This window comes from Diabrotica undecimpunctata, chromosome 7, assembly GCF_040954645.1.
Source record: "Diabrotica undecimpunctata isolate CICGRU chromosome 7, icDiaUnde3, whole genome shotgun sequence".
NCBI lineage: Eukaryota > Metazoa > Arthropoda > Insecta > Coleoptera > Chrysomelidae > Diabrotica > Diabrotica undecimpunctata.
In genome coordinates, this window is record NC_092809.1 from 134019287 (window position 1) to 134036156 (window position 16870).

General features: G+C 32.9%; 1 protein-coding gene across 2 annotated transcripts in view; it reads left to right on the forward strand.

Annotated features, from left to right (window-relative positions):
• The window catches only part of LOC140445871 (uncharacterized), an 83646-nt gene that overhangs the window by 31884 nt on the left and 34892 nt on the right, over positions 1–16870 (forward strand). The window contains exon 1 of one of the 2 annotated variants that reach the window (XM_072538274.1): positions 9676–9968. The exons of the other annotated variant lie outside the window; for it this stretch is intronic. The gene's annotated coding sequence lies outside the window, so the exon portion shown is untranslated. Of the gene's footprint in view, positions 1–9675; positions 9969–16870 lie in introns of those variants that run through there. 2 annotated transcript variants of the gene reach the window in all.

Here is a 16870-nt window from a genome sequence, read left to right on the forward strand (position 1 = left end):
AGACATAGAGCAAGGTTCCTTGATAACATCGATGAAGACATGCTTGGTGGAGAAAGGCGATGGATAGGGATGGATAGAGATGTCTCCTGGTGACTTGTCCACCTTCCTAGAATTGGCAGGATGGACAATGAGCTAAGGGTGACAGCTCCCTGGGAGGATGCACAATGGGTCAATTGTGGCCTAAGTGCTGTGAAACTTAACTCGCCCTCCCTACTCTACAGATACAGATAGGGATGGATAGGGACGACTGGAGAGAAATTCTTGAGGAGGCTAGGTCCCACGCAGAGTTGTAAAGCCAGAATGATAATGATTTATTTCTCATCATCCCTATAAGAATGAAAATTGTGGTCTATTTCGTGTTAAAGAAAGGATGCCGAGAAATTTTATTACGGAATAATATAATATTCAACAATATATGTATCTTATTTTTTACAAAGAAAGTTCTGTAAGGCTTATTTTGTGATTATTTAATTAATTACATAAAACACAAAAATGAAATCTAAAATAATGACGAGTGTTCAGTTAGACATTGGATTTTTAGTTTCATTCTAATTAAAACAGTCAGTAGGTGTATCGATTGTTCAAATTAGGTAAAAGCAAATCAATAACATATAGTACAGAGGCAACGCAGTTCACCATATAAATCTTCAACCTACATGATATTGGTGAAATTTTTCAAGCTGTTAAATTTCATCATTAAGTTTTACTTTCAATTTTCAATGATGCTACCGGCATTTTAAGTGTACGTGAGTGTTGAGCATTCCAAATATCAAAAAACGTGAAAGCTAAAGTTCGTATTCAGATAAACAGTTTAATTTTAAACTTCATTATCTTTAACAAATGAAATAAAAAAATTATTCCTACGATATCTTTTTTAAAGATGGCACACTATCATCGTTTTAAAGAGGTTCTGAAACTATTTTGTTATGACATGTTTTAGGTTAATATAATTTACATGGGATTAAACTACAACGTGATTGTAATAAAAATTTTATTTTTCGTTGGTTTTGATTTCCAATGTTGTTCAATTCCCACTCTGGATATCGTTTTAAAAAAATTATTTAAAAAATAATGAGGAGAAATAACCTCCTCATTTTTAATTAAAAATCAATCAATAGAAGAAAAATCAATTTAGTTTTTAACTTAGCTGCACCATACTGATGACGACCAAATGGTCAGAAATATGTATTTCCGGTTGCCTTCCATCGATATACCTATTTTGTTTTCTGTTTTCCGAGACATGCCATTACATTTTACTTTTATTATTCACTTGCATTAACCGTTTCTATATGTATATATAGTCATTAAATCCACATAACAAACTTATAAAAGGATACACGATTACGATCTTTACTTGCTTTCAATAACAAATCAAATACATTAGATTTTACATATATTTTTATAATTCTATTTCCAAAGTTAGATAAAGATATTCTGATAAGATGAAAAACTGCTTCCTATTCTTGACATCATAACTCATTCATATAGGTGATAAAGCAACTGAGTAATTAGCAATTATATAAAATTATAATAATTACTGGCCTTGTTATAAATGTAGAAAGGACAAAGTTTTTATACTTCAAATTAATTTGAATAAATATAGTGACTGCAATAAAAAATCTAAACAGTAAGTAAAAGTTGACTAATTGCAAATGGTTTATTTGATTTCATTTCAAAATCCACTAAAGATTACAACGAAGAAATGAACTCCGATCATTTTGAGGTACAGTACAGTACTTTAACAAGTACCTCTGCAACCGTAGCAGCTTCTTGATTTGGTATCGCATAGGCTTCAGTCCATTTCATAAAATAATCCATGGCTACCAGGATATATTTATTTCCATCATTCGTCTCTGGAAGTGGACCTGCAATATCGATTGCTACTCTTTTCATAGGACTAACAACATTGTACTTTTTTATGGGTGCCCTATTTTTACCAACTGGATCATTACTGATTGCACACAGTTCACATTTCCGGCACCATCTTCTTACATCATCTTTACAGTTCACCCAATAGAACAGTTCTCGAACCTTTTGCAGATTCTTCTAATATCGAAGACATCCGTAATAATATCGAAGACAATAATATCGAAGACATCCTGATTAACTTTCTAATTATGGTTTTAAATAAAGCTTAACTAAAACAAGATAAAAACTTTACTAAACAAACCAATACTTTCTACATCATTAAATATATCGTTTTTTTTTAAATCCTACAGAACATATTATGTGATTTAATAGGCTAATTACTAGATATATTCTTTTTAAATCATTCAAATTTAATCCATTATTATCCTCATAAAGAGGTAATAAGTCATAATTACATACCGTTATCATGTGTATTACTAACGAAGAAAGGCTTAGTCAATAAACTACTAGCGAACAAAAGTCTCTTATCCCACAGATTTAATTAAATCATTTAGCGCAACTATTATCACTGATAGCCATCTTAATGATTTCTTTGAGAAATTTTAATTTGATCTCTCAGCATCTTAAGATAAATTAAGTGAAGATGAAAAAAGAGGGATTATTGGTCAAATTGGTCATGTAGCAAAAGGGATTTTACCTTTTAAAGAAGTTAATAGAGTTAAATAAGTTCAATTCACGAGTATAAATACAGTGAGGGGTAAAATTATAATAATAGTTATAGATAAATATATAAATACTGGCCTTTAAATAAAACTCTTTAAGGTTTGTAAAATTTCGAGTTTAATTAACTCTTTCTCAAAACATACTAAACATAAAAACAAAAAACTACATTTGTTTGAATTTTTAGTATGTTCTGAGAAAGAGTTAAATAAACTCGAAAGCTTAACAAATCTTAAAGAGTTTTACTTAAAGGCCAGTACTTGCTGTAACACAATATTGCACTTTTTCTATTTTCCAAATGAAAAAATCCTATCCACGGAGAGCAACTATTCAAAAAGATTGTTTCTTGAGATGGCTTTCATTTTTCAAGAAAAAGAAACCATTAATGAAAAGACAGATTCCAACAATTTAAGCAATTTATACTCATTATGTTAACTTTAGATAACCAAAAATCTACCAATAAAGGCAATTCATCGTCAATAATATAAGTTTCATTATATATGAGATATATAATATCTTTTCCACTTCAAAATAAGTCTTCTTGCCTCTTCTTTTTTAGAAAATTTAGCGTCGGTTAGGTATACTATAACCTTTACATTGTTATCAGTTTAAGAACGGACGTTCTGTCGCTTTAAGTTGGTAGTAAGGATTTCACAAACAATTCTTTTGTTTCTAATAAGAATATTTATAATCTAAATTTTATAATATGACTTTATGTTCTGTAAATGTTTTGAAACATAATTTTATCTGAATGTTTATGTATACGTGTTTTTAAGTATTTTTAAATTTGTGTTTTGTAAAAGAACGTTTTTAAAACAAAAAATTTTTGGATAGTTTTCGCCATCATTTAGGAGACAGATGAGTTGTCCATTTCATTTTATAAACACCATGACAACTAACCTCAATTAGTGTAAGATACAAAATAATTTTTATTCTGTAATTTGTACTAATTTTGTTTATTGTAGCTCCCTGATGATGCAAATAAAGATTTTCGAAAGCTTTGGTAGACTAAACATAATACTTCTTTGTCCTATCTTCCGCTGCATACCCAAATAGTTGTGTTTGTAGTCTGATCAACATTGATTACAAGCGTTTATCGCTTTTTTAGTATATATATATATATATATATATATATATATATATCTGTATTATTTGGAGGTGATGTGAACTATCTTGCTTGTGCGAGGTTATATTCCATAAACAGGGTCCAAACAAATATCTTTGATATTCATTTGAAAGTTTCAGTGATATCTCACAGGGACTCTGTTTTAAATTTAAATAAAACGAAGCCATATCCTTGGCTGTCTTCGTTTAGTCACTTTTTGTAGTGGTCTTTCCATGTTCTAATTTCTATTATCTTTATGTGTGGTCTTGCTTTCCGTGATATTCGAAATGAATTTATGGACTTCTAAGCTTGTGTAATTATCGTGACATTTCAAAACCTTTTTTTTTAATTGCCGTATTGCCAGATTCCAGTAAGAGCCTAAGAAGGTATCCATTGAATTCTGACAGGCACCGTTGGGGGAAATATTTTTTGGACATCTACGTCACAGAACAAGACACCCTGGCATCTTTCGGCCAAGTAGGATACTAAGCCAGAAGACCCCAGGGTAGTGCTGGATTAACCGTGTTCCGGATAAAACCTTAACCACCGTTCCAGAAAGGAGGTCTTGCGACTCAATAAACAACTAAAATCAAAAACTAAAAATTTATAAATAACCATACCTGTTACCGTAAATCAGAAAATGTTTCACCCGTTAGGCCATAAACTAATAAATAATATTAACCATAAATTTCATAACCATAAATTTCAGATACCTGGCTCAATTTCCTCTTCTGTCCTCCTGCTGCTTTTTCTTCATCACCCCAGAAATCAGACAGTGTACTTCTCTCCATTCTATCTCTCCTCTCAACATTATGTTTACAACGTTTCTTTCATCCAGTCCGAAACCCATTCGCCTCTCGAAATTTCCACTCTCATTTGCCCATCTCTGGCAGTTAAAAATGTGGGCGGGAACGTCCGGTACCCCACAAACAGTACAGTCTGCCGAGGCAGATTTGCCTATTCGATTTGTGAAGGTGCCAAAACTACCATGTCCAGTCAGAAACTGCGTCAGGAAGTAGTTTAGTTTCCTGAACTTACATTCCCACCACGGCCTCAGATCGGGAATAAGATCCTTCGTCCACCTTGCCTTTCCGCTATCATTCACCCATTCTCTCTGCCACCCTACTATCGTTATTTCTCCCTCATTTTACATGATTTTTTCCCATGATGGTAGACCTTTTGGCCCTAAAACCATATTGGCGGTCGCTCAGCGCATGCTTTTCTTCTAGGTCTCGCTCAGGGCGGCCTTTTACTAGCTGTTCGTACAATTTAGCTATCGAACTAAGAAGGCAAATTGGCCGAAATCGTAACTCTTCCTCTTCACCTCTACCTTTTGGAATAAGGACAACCTTAGCTTCTTGCAACATTGTTGGAAACTGCTGTTGTTCAAGCAGTTTGTTTAGCAATCTCAGGATAACATGCTGGTATCTTAGTGAGGCTAAGATACTAACTATTAAATATACTAACATTTCCAAACCTAAAGTTCATTTATCTTTTTCTGTATTAATTTTCTTCCTCACATTTAATTATTTTGTACTTTGCTAATATTTCTATTTCTTCAATCCCTACAAAATATTTTTTATATACTGTTTGGTGTTCCTAATGATAATTTAGCTGCTTATGATGTATTTATTTAATAAGGTAATTAATATCGAAAGAGACCTTTTAATGTCTATTATAAGATTTAATAATTTATTTTGTAGTTTTGAAGTTTACATTTTCAAGAGAGTTTTATTGGACCGAGCGATTAGTTGAATTAATTCGCTAATCTATTTGTCTTCTGGCTCTAAAATCTAATGTTTTTTTTTTACTTTTCCTTAATTAAATTCAAAACATTTAAAGTCTATTTAATTTAGGACCTACTGGCCAAGAAATTCTGTTAATGAACATTTACCTAACGGAAGAAACATATATATTTACGTCACTAAATCTTATCTTAAATTTACGAAAGTTCTTGTGGGAAAAATTTATGTTAATTTTGACTGAAATATATATTTCGTTCTTGGTCACTGTCGAGTAGAGCGGAAGAAAATCCAAGAAGGCCAACTAGTTTATGTTTCGGTGGAATGACCTGTTTATTTTTTTCTCTCATCTAATGAAGCATAACCAAATTTGGAGTGTATAAAAATAGTTTTATTATTTTAAATGTAGACGTTGGCGTCTAAAAATTTAGCTTGGTTATGCCTGAGTAACTTTAATTACTCCAATAGTTGCCAATAGTTGCAAGCAACGTGTAGTTTGCAATATTAAAAAGAAAATAACCAACACTATACTATTTGCGATGTTCTGGAAAAATAAACTCATACGAATATTAGTCTAGGACAAAGGAGAGCTTCGTGGACGATTAAGGTCCTGGAAGGAATCTGTAACTCGGCAATTTTTTTTATTGGAAGTTTATTATTTCGATAATTTTTCGACTGTTCTAACAACCATTCAAATTTCGTCATTTTGTGTCATGTGGAACAATTTCACCCAATCATGTGAACATTAGACTGATAATTGCATTCAGTGCAATTTTCAATCCCTATGACAACACGATCGAGTTTGACAACTTCATCCAAATAAATTTTAAAATGTCACGTTTCGGCAATGAGAATGTTAACTTAAATTTTAATAATTGTACTTTCACTAACTGTACTTTTAATAAATAAATGTTTCGTTATGTTGAGTTATGATTTTTTTTTTTCGAAAAATTATCCGCCGAATATCCCTCGGACATTGATGAATGCCTCATAATTTCATGACAAATTTCTCAAGCTCGTTGCTTGAGCCATAATCACTGTCGTCGCTATCCTCATTCAGATGGTAAATTATAGCAGGATTAACTGCTTCGATGCGACCTTCTCGGTTCCACCATTCTTCAATTAAGTTTTCACATTTTTTTACACTTTTTCCCCAAATTTCAGGAGTGGCAATATCCAATACTTATTGCCATGTTTCCAAGACTGCCTCGTCACTGTAACCCTTGTATCCAATATGGTTATCATAATATGTTTTGCATATCTCCCAAATATATTCAATTGGTTTGAATTGGCAATGATAGGGCGGTAGTCTTAACACACGATGTCCAAAGCTATGTATAATTTCGTCTACTATATATATGTTTGGTTGTGCATGACTTTTAGCTAACGTTAGTAATTGAGGCTTAAAACAGTATTGAGAAAATGTAATATTTTTATTCGTTAACCATTCTTTTATTTTACCTACGGTTCAGGTGTTTGTTGGTTGCTTATTTAAAATTTCCAAAAACTTGGCAACAGTTTTTTTTTCAACCATTTCACAAACACCTCCGTATTCATATTATCATGATAATCAGCTGATTTTGATTTCTATGAAAACACAAGATCTGCTCCCTCAATAAAACCATGTTTTCCACCTGCATGCACTATAATATATCTCTTTCCCTCGTTATCGATGTGTTTTATGGATTTTATGCTCTCGTCCTGCCAAATTCGTTTGATACCGCCTTTAGCAAAAATCCATGTTTCGTCTAAATAAGCGAAGGAAGAACATTCTTATTTAAATTTGTTATAATTTCTTAAAAATTCTATTCTTTTGTGAACGACACTAGCCCTTTCACACAAAGCCTTTCTATTGTCTTCCTTTTTGAACTTAAAGCCAATCTGTCTTAAAACTCTCCAGAGACTTGTTCTGGAAATTTCAAATATATTTCTGTCTTTTAATTTTTGTAGCACTGAATCTAAAGAAACATGTTCTTTCTTTTCGCGCATTTTATATATTGTCCTAAGGATTTCAAATTTGCAACCTTCGGGAAGATCTATAGTCTTTGGTTGTCGGCGAGATTTATATTGTTCGACATTTTGTTCACTTTGTCCACTTTTGTTGCTTTTTGCAAAACCGACTTTAGTTTTGTTTCACTAATACAGAGTGCATCACACACACGTTTATGTACGGACTGAACAGGTCGCAAAGGGCCCCCGTATGTTTTCTCAGCAGTAAAATAAGAAAGTACATTAAATATAAAGTTGTCTACATCTAAAACACGTCTCGGCATTTTCGGCTTCGATAAACAAATACACTACACTAAACTCTCTCTTAACGGACACCTCTCTTCACCGGAAACCTCTATACGGAAGTTTTTAAAACTAAAATCAGTCGGCGATATATGAAACTGTATGTAAATTTTCGTTACTTTTTAATATCTGCAACGACTCGGTACTTTAACTATCAATAGCCGGTATCTTATACCCGTTACTTTCGGAACTTTTAAGAGTACATCCACTCAAAGCAAACAAATATTTAAAACTAACAAAGTGAAATATTATATAGATTCTTTTTCTGGTTTCTGAACTATCGTTCTGCCAATTTCTTTTCATTTATATTAAAAATAGTACATTTATTTTTATTACAGTTATAGTTCCTAATAAAGTAATAAAATCGTGTAATATCAAAGAAACCCGGCACGCCTCTTTGGTGTATACATTTCACCGAAATCCAACCCAAATGTCTGATGAACATATTTGCGTAAAAATGAGCGTTTGCGTAAAATTTTTTGTTATTTTCGGATTAAATCTCACAATAAATTTTGCGTCTATCTGAACATCTATTAACTGAAATAATTTTAGTTCAGATGTCATACTAACAGTAGACCCTTTTTATTGGAATAATAATTAGACCAATTTACTTTCATACTTCTACTTACACAGTAAAATATTCGTTGTCGCAATAATCCCAAACAGTCGTATATTCGTGGAATAACCTATACTTTCGGCATTGCAGTACAGAGACCGTTTCATTGATTCAGTTTCGCTCTTTGCTCCTCAGGATTTACTTTTCTCACTATACGCGAGAAAGGTATTTTCTCGCGCCAAAATCTGATTTTGATGATTTAAGATATGCCTATTTAATAACGGCATTAGTCGCCCACATTTGAACGACTAATGCCCAAATATGGGTTTTTGTAGAATTGTTTAAGGTATGTCGTATTTCTTTTATATTTTCCAAAAATTTTAAGCTAACTTTCATATATGAAGGCTGGTTTAAACCGACAGGGCTTATTTACTAACTGTTCACCCGCATTCTTTGTAATTTGGGCTTGGGACTGCAAAAACAACACGACAATGCTTACCCGACAAACTACAGCCACAGTAGAGAAAAACCAACCAAAACGAAGAAAAGGGAATACACATAAAAACGAGACCCCTTAAAAAAGAAATTAAATATATAGAAAACCTCAGAAGTTTTTATAAGAAAGATAAGTCCAACAAAAAAGAATTCAATGCAAATGCGGGAAAATACAGAAGCCCAAATGGGGTGCTACTAAAGACAAGGAATGATGGATTAAATCGATGAGTTGAATCAGTCACTTATGAAAGAGGAAGAAGAAATCTTTCAAGATTTAAGAAATGGGGCAAACGAATTAGATCAGAGGCAAGATGACCATCAACGATTCTTAAAGATCAAGACAACTCCACGAAGAAGAAGAAGAAGAAGCAGATAACTTTTTGAGGAGACTAGAACCGGCATATAATTGTAAAGATAGAATCATGATGACGATATTTGGCAATTAAAAACAATTTACAATGAAAATGCCATTAACAATAAGAAGTGCATTGTGTCGAGGTAGATAAATTAGCTACTCAGAACTTTCAATTTCTGCTCTAATTAGAGCGTTTCTCGATGGCATGTTAACTTTGATAATATAAATCAAGTTCACAGACGTTTTTATGTATATGCGGTCAAACTAGCAGGAACCTCGTTTTCAAGGATAATAACGAGTGGTTTCATGAATACATAAAACATTTCAATTTACATAATATACATTGCAAGAACTGGATACCTAAATGTTTATTTGCTAGGTCCATATTACTCACGAAAACATTTCCTGTTGCTGATAATTTCGAAGTTGAACAAACCGAATACTAATCCGTTGACGTTGTAATTTCATTGTTGTGGTAAGGTGTCTACCAAACGCGTCTATAAACAATGATTCACAGTTTCGACCCGTTGATAGGTTTTACTGTTTTCAAGAAAATATTGACTAACGTTTCTATACTCCTATTCATTAATAAGGTGTGGAGTTTAGTGGTTGACCGCTGAACAAATTTAACGTGTTTACTGATATGATAAGGAAAATAAATTTTGGTAAATTTATTTACTTAACAGTGGTTTACATTATGTCAAGGAATCGGAAATTGTAGTGAAATACTTCTCATTGGTGTTCTTCATTGGTGGAAGTCTTTAGAATTTAATGCAAGTGTTTTTAAATAGACAGACGTTTAAGTTTCAAAAATATCAAATTTTAACGACTTAGGTAAGCTATTAAATATTTTATAAGTAGATGTATTTAAATATTTCTGCCCTGATTTTAATTTCCAATAGCTGGTTACCAATTTTTATTTGCGCTGTCTGATTCCAGTACAAGTTTCCATCGCGATCATCTAGGGATAATTGCTAACTTGTGTTGGGAGTAGATGAAAATCAATATAAAACAAGCTGTGTACTCTCTTCGTTACTCTTTAACCTGCATTCAGAGAGAATATTTAAGGAAGCATTAAAGGAGACAACAGAATGTAGTATTCTGAATGATGTAATGGTGAACAATATTCGATATACCGACGATACGTTAATGCTGGGTAATTGCGGAGAAGACCTACAAAATCTAATAAACAAAATATACAATATTGTGATAAGTATGGAATAAAATCGGAATACCGGTTCTGTTTCTCGATCTTTCAACCAGTTTCTGGCGACGCAGTGTCTGCGTTCGATTGTTAGGCTAGGAGATTCTGGGGTAACAGTATCATTAAAATATATTTTTTTATTTCATAAATATCATCATCATCATCATCAACAACAACAACAACCTGTATGCGCACACTGCTGGACATAGGTCTCCCTCAGCTTTTCCATCTGTCGCTGCCTTGTGGGACTTGCATCCAGTTATTGCTAACAACCTTCAGGTCGTCAGTTAATCTATTTGGTGGGCGTCCTCTGCTCCGTATTGCTTCTCTATGTCTTAACATTTCTTAAAGATTACAAAGCGCCATGAAATGATGGTATAAATGGAGAATTGATAAAAAATGAGGAAACGTTTTACATACAAAATTATATGACATTATTCTAACAGTATGGCAACAACAGAAAATGCATAGGGAATGAAAAGTAAACGTTATAATACCCATACATAAAAAATGAGATAAAGAACATTTCAAAACTATAGAAGCATATCGCTTATTAACACAGCGTATAAAGTTCTATCAATTATATTGCTAAAGAGACTCACTCCGTATTTGGAAGATATTCTAAGGAACTATCAATGCGGGTTTCGTGCTGAAAGGTCAACAATAGATCAAATATTTACGATCTGACAAATATTAGAAAAAAACTGGGAATTCAACCGAGATGTACACCAAATTTTGGCGTACGTGGGGGTTTGGTGAAATGGGAATACCAAGAAAATTAATGGAGTTAACCCAAATGTGCGTGACAGACTCATATGCACAGGTAAAGATAGGAAACAGAACATCGATGCCATTTAGTATAACATCAGCACTTAGACAAGGAGACCCCTTATGACCGTTGCTATTCAATTTCTCCTTAGAATATGAAATAAGTAAAATATCGTTTGAACTAATAGGGGGATTTGCGAATCGAGTATAAAAACTATTGTTTGCCTTTGCTGATGATCTATATGCAGTCGCTCATTGTACAAGAGACGTGAAAGAAGTATTTTCACAACTCGAGGAGGAAACAGGTAGTCTATGTCTGCGTAACCAAAAATCCAACACTAAGAGTTAGGCAGAACATAACTATTAATGACCAAAATTTCGAAGTAGCAAAAGATTTTAAATATCTAGGGACGGTAATCACAGATAACAAACACAGAAAAATATGTCTCAGCAAGGATAGTTGCGGTAAATAGAGCATTATACTCCCTATCATAATTATTAAGATCTAAGCTGCCAAAAAGAAAATCTAAATTAAGACTGGTTAATTCAATTATTCGTCCAGTTGTTACATACGGAAGGGAAACATGGACTCTATATCAGCGGGAAATAAATAAGCTGCTAGTATTTGAAAGGGGAAAATTTTGTATGCGCGTTCTATTACAAAAAAGTTGTGAATTCCGAAAGAATGTTTATGTTTGTTTCATCGACTTCGAGAAGGCGTTCGACAGAGTACAACACGATACACTTTTCGATTGCCTACGGGCAGCAGGACTTGACCACTATGATATAAGACTGCTGAAATACTTATATTACAATCAAGTAGCCTCTATCCAAAATGAAGACAGTCCGACTGAAAAAATATCCATCAAACGTGGAGTACGGCAGGGTTGTGTTTTGTCACCCACTCTTTTTAATCTTTACTCTGAAGAAATCTTTAGGGAAGCTTTAGATGACAGACAAGAGGGAGTAAGACTAGGTGGAGAAGTAATCAACAATATTAGATACGCTGACGATACAGCCATTCTTGCAGAAAATTTACAAGATCTCAAACATTACTAAATCTAGTCAGTGAAGCAAGTTATCGGAGAGGCCTAAAAATCAACATTTCAAAGACAAAGTGGATGGCAGTTGGAAAGATCAATATAGATCAAGGTCTGATTTCTCTTAATGGAGAGGAGATCGAAAGGGTAAACCATTTCAAATACCTTGGCAGCTGGTTAAGTGTAAATTTTGACTCTGATGAAGAGATAATAACCAGGATCGAAATATCACGTAAGGCTTTTATGACCTGGAAACCAGTTTTGTGCAACAGAAATCTGTCGATGAATATTCGTAAGAAAGTCCTGAAATTTAATGTGTGGTCCATCCTATTGTATGGTTGTGAGACATGGACGTTAAAAACCACAGTGCTAAATAAGTTAGAAGCATTCGAATTGTGGTGCTATAGACGAATCCTAAAAATATCGTGGGTTTCGCACACTTCCAATGAAGATGTTCTTCAAATGATCAATTCAGAACGTCTGCTCATAAACACCATAAAGAGGAGAAAACCAGAATACTTCGGCCATATAATTAGAGGACCTAAATACCATCTACTTCGTCTTATAATACAAGGAAAAGTGGAAGGAAAGAGATGGATTGGTCGAAAGAAACTTTCATGGCTGCGTAATATTAGACAATGGTGTGGTTCCACAGTAGAAGAATTATTTCACGCAGCAGCCGACAGAGAAAGGTTTCAGGAAATTGTAAACATGATGACGGCCAACTTCTGAATACGGACACGGCACCCAAAGACGAAGATTTGAAAGGAAGGTTCTTAGAATGATATTTGGAGCCCAAAGAGATAGATTCACAGGAGAGTGGAGAAGGCGTCGCAATGCTGAATTCGTGACTATGGTACTGAAAACACCGTCAGACATATAAAAGCTAACCGTATAAGATGGGCAGGTCATGTGTTAGGATTAGAGGAAGAAATGGTGCTAAAGACAGTGTTTTTTGAGAGATCAGACGGTAGAAGATCAATAGGATGTCCCAGAAAAAGATGGACGGATGATGTTGAAGCTGATTTATATAGGATGATGGACTATAGTTGATGCGGAAAAGACTCACCCCAAGTTGTAAAGCCAGTCAAGAAGACCAGAAAAAGAAGTAACTTAGATTGTTCACCTTCACCACCGAAGAAGCGCCATCAGTCAGTATCATATTCTGCACAAACAAACGGAATGTGTGATATCAGGCCAAATATAGGTTTCATTTTACCGAACATCTTTTGGCTTCAAAACTTTTTTTTTTGGAAAAATTCAACAAATATGAAACAGACTTTCCTACCGATGATTTTGATACCGTTACGCGAAAAACTGAAAAGTGAATTTTGTGTTATTTATCGCAGAAAAGATTTTTATTATGCGGCAAATGCGTTGGCAGTCTTACAATTTCTTATCGATAGAAACCTGGCCGAATGTTTTAGTGAAACTGTCATGTTAATAAAATTATTCTGTATTATTCCAACGACCAGTGTCGAAAGTGAACGTTGTTTTTCTACATTGAAAAAATCTTTACAATGCAGCAGAACTAATTTAAAAACATAGAAAAGGAGTTAATTTCCACAATTGCAGACTTTAATGCTCGTATTATCGATGTTTTTGCAAAAGACAAAAATCGAAGAAGGGATTTTTTATATAGATAAAATGAATAAACTCAATAATTTGAACACAAAAACACCCAGACATTTTTAAAATATTTAAAAAAAGTTTAAATTTTGTTTCTAAGTCCCATTAATTTATTTTATTACATACGACAATAAAACTGATCTCATATTTCTTTATTGTTTTATTTATATAGGAACAACAGTAATAAATAAAGCTCGGATTTATAGGCAACACAAATTGAAGAAAAAGGCGCCTATATAGGCAAAATATAGGCAATAAAGGAATATAACTTATTATTTATTATACAAAGTGAATTAACGTAATATTAACAAGGCAGGTATATTTACACATCATAATCATAACATTAGTATAAATAAACTACTAACTAAATAACTGTAAATTAATAATTAAACATTGTAACCATTGTAACCAATATTTTCGATCTTAAAACTATGTCTTCGATCACTTAAAATTAATTTGTACATTGAAAACGAACGTTCGACATAGACAGATGTAATTGGAGCATATTTCATAGCGGATAATAAATCTGGCATACCTAATTTGAAATTCCTCAGAAAACGTCCCATTCAAAACTTTAGCAACATTAGATAAAAACGAAAAACCTTCATTCTTGTCGAAAATATATTTCATTTTTTTTTTAAATTAATTGACCGTTACTTCCAGGTGCTGATTTAATTTTCGTCTTTAAATTATCTATTAATTTTACTGACTCACATAAATTTATCTCTTGTTTTTCTAATAAGGTAATTGTGGTAACTATTAATTTATAATTGTCATTGATATTTGCCAGTTCCTGTTTCAATTTGGGATTTTTTAATATTTTTTTTGCTTCTCGAATGGCTTCGGAAATATCATCATCAAATTCTGACATAACTAATTCTATTTCATTGCAGTGTTCAAAGTAAAAAAAAACTGCTTCGAGCCAGGTTCCCCACCTTGTAATTACTGGTTTAGGTGGCAAAGGGACACCGGGAAGTCTATCTTTATATATATGCACCCTCAACGGAGCCTTTACAAAAACTTTTTTCATAAAATTTATAAAATTATTTACTAACGGAAACAGATTTCTTATTTCTTCAGCAATTCTATTTACCCCGTGGGCTACACAAGTGCAATGAATTAAATTAGAATAAAAAATCTTTAAATTAACAGCAGCTTTTAACATATATGCCACAGCATCTGAAAGCATTAAAACTATTTTATTCACTGGTATAGCGTTGGGTAAAAAGAGGTTTGTTAAACTATCTTGTATACATCGACTTATTGTTAAATTGTCTGTTTTTTTTCCAATTCTTTAACGGCAACTAAATAAGGTTTTCTCGCATAGTTTTCGTTCAAAATTCCAATCATTAAATTAGCTATATACCTGCCGCATACATCTGTCGTTTCATCCACGATAATATACAAAAAATTGCCCTCTAACTCCCGCTTAATTTTGAAATACATTCCACATAACATTTTTCCACAGTATGTTTTCTCAATGTACTCTCGTCCGGTAAGGATTTATTAAGATATTTTTCGAAAAAGCATTTAAAACTAGGGTTATTAACTTTATATAGAGGAATGTTGGATGCAATCATCATCTGGCATAAATCAAATTTAAATGCGGCTTCCTCCTTTTTTTTTGAACTGCTTAAACTATCCCGCAGATATATTTGGGCTAACTTAGAGGAATTTAATTTTTCCAAATTACGTTTATGAAGTGGGATTCCACAATGCGGGTCAATAAAGTACTTTTTTCTACTTGAAATCTGAGAATTAAAAAAAAAAATAATTAGAATTCTAAAACCGCTTTAGAATTTAGTTATGTTTTGGGACGAGAAAAAAAGAGAAAAAATAAAACTTACCGATTTGCCGCATGGTTTACAAAATGCTCCATCTCCTTCTAGAGAAAGTTCCGAATAAGGTGCGATCCATAGCCTTAATTTAGATGTCATCTTTTCACACAAATGTCTAAAACGTTTTAAAACGTGTTCTTTGCTTTTCGGTATACGCAACAAAACTAAACTAGGATATAGCAATTTGTGACTAAACTCTGATACAGTAACCGACTGTACAACTGATAATAAACTAATAAAGCTTAGGGATTTCCAAATAGTTAACCCTCAAGTCTCGATTAGGTACATTTTCCTAGAAATCTGTTATATAAACAAACCATTGATATTTTATTATTGACCCAAAATTTTATTATAGAATGGTTTAGTAATAGAATAATATCATGGGTAGTACCATGAAATTTTAAAAAAAGCCCAAATAGGCGGAATTTACGAAAAAAGGCAAAAAGTGCAAAAAACAATTATAATAGGCAAAAAAGGCATTTTGCCTATAATCCGAGCTTTAGTAATAAATAATATTAAATTTAGACAAAAAAGGGCGAGGCTTCCAAAAATTTTTCGCCTTCTCCGCAATTGCCTGCGGCGCTTATTCACCTTTTCTATATTTACTTTCCTTCATTGAACACCCTTTTTAAATTATCAAGAGCCGCCACTTCTTCAGTGTAAAGGGGTAATCTATGAAATTTCTCGTCATTTTCTTGACGAAATTGACAAACTACTTATAAATTTTATATATTTTAATAATAAACCATAATAATTGACAATATATAAATATTTTTCTAACTAAAACTGAAAAATGTTTTTCCTAAAGGAATTTATTATATCCTGCCTGAATTCTATCTAAGGAAACATTGACCTGTAACTTCATTGCCATGAAACCGAGGTATTTTCCCAGCAATTTAAAATGTCTTACGAATTATATCTTGGTCTCTTATTAAACTTTCCCATGGGTAATTTGTATACAAATCGCGGAGCCAGTGATGTACCACTTTCACTCAATTGTTGCAAAAATTAACGTGCCTGCAACTATCAATTACATTCTATCATTCGAGTCTAATCGATTCCCGGTGATAGTGGTCGATTCTTCAATTGTTGCAGAACAATTAATGATTATGTAGTAGAAGTTTATACTGGTTGTCACTCATGTGTTAGTTTATTAAAAAAAATCAGAACCACCACTAAAAATCCCAATCGGTCCTATTTCTTTTTTGAAGTTATACTTCTATACGCGCGCTCCACGTTGGAAATTTGTATGGGAGT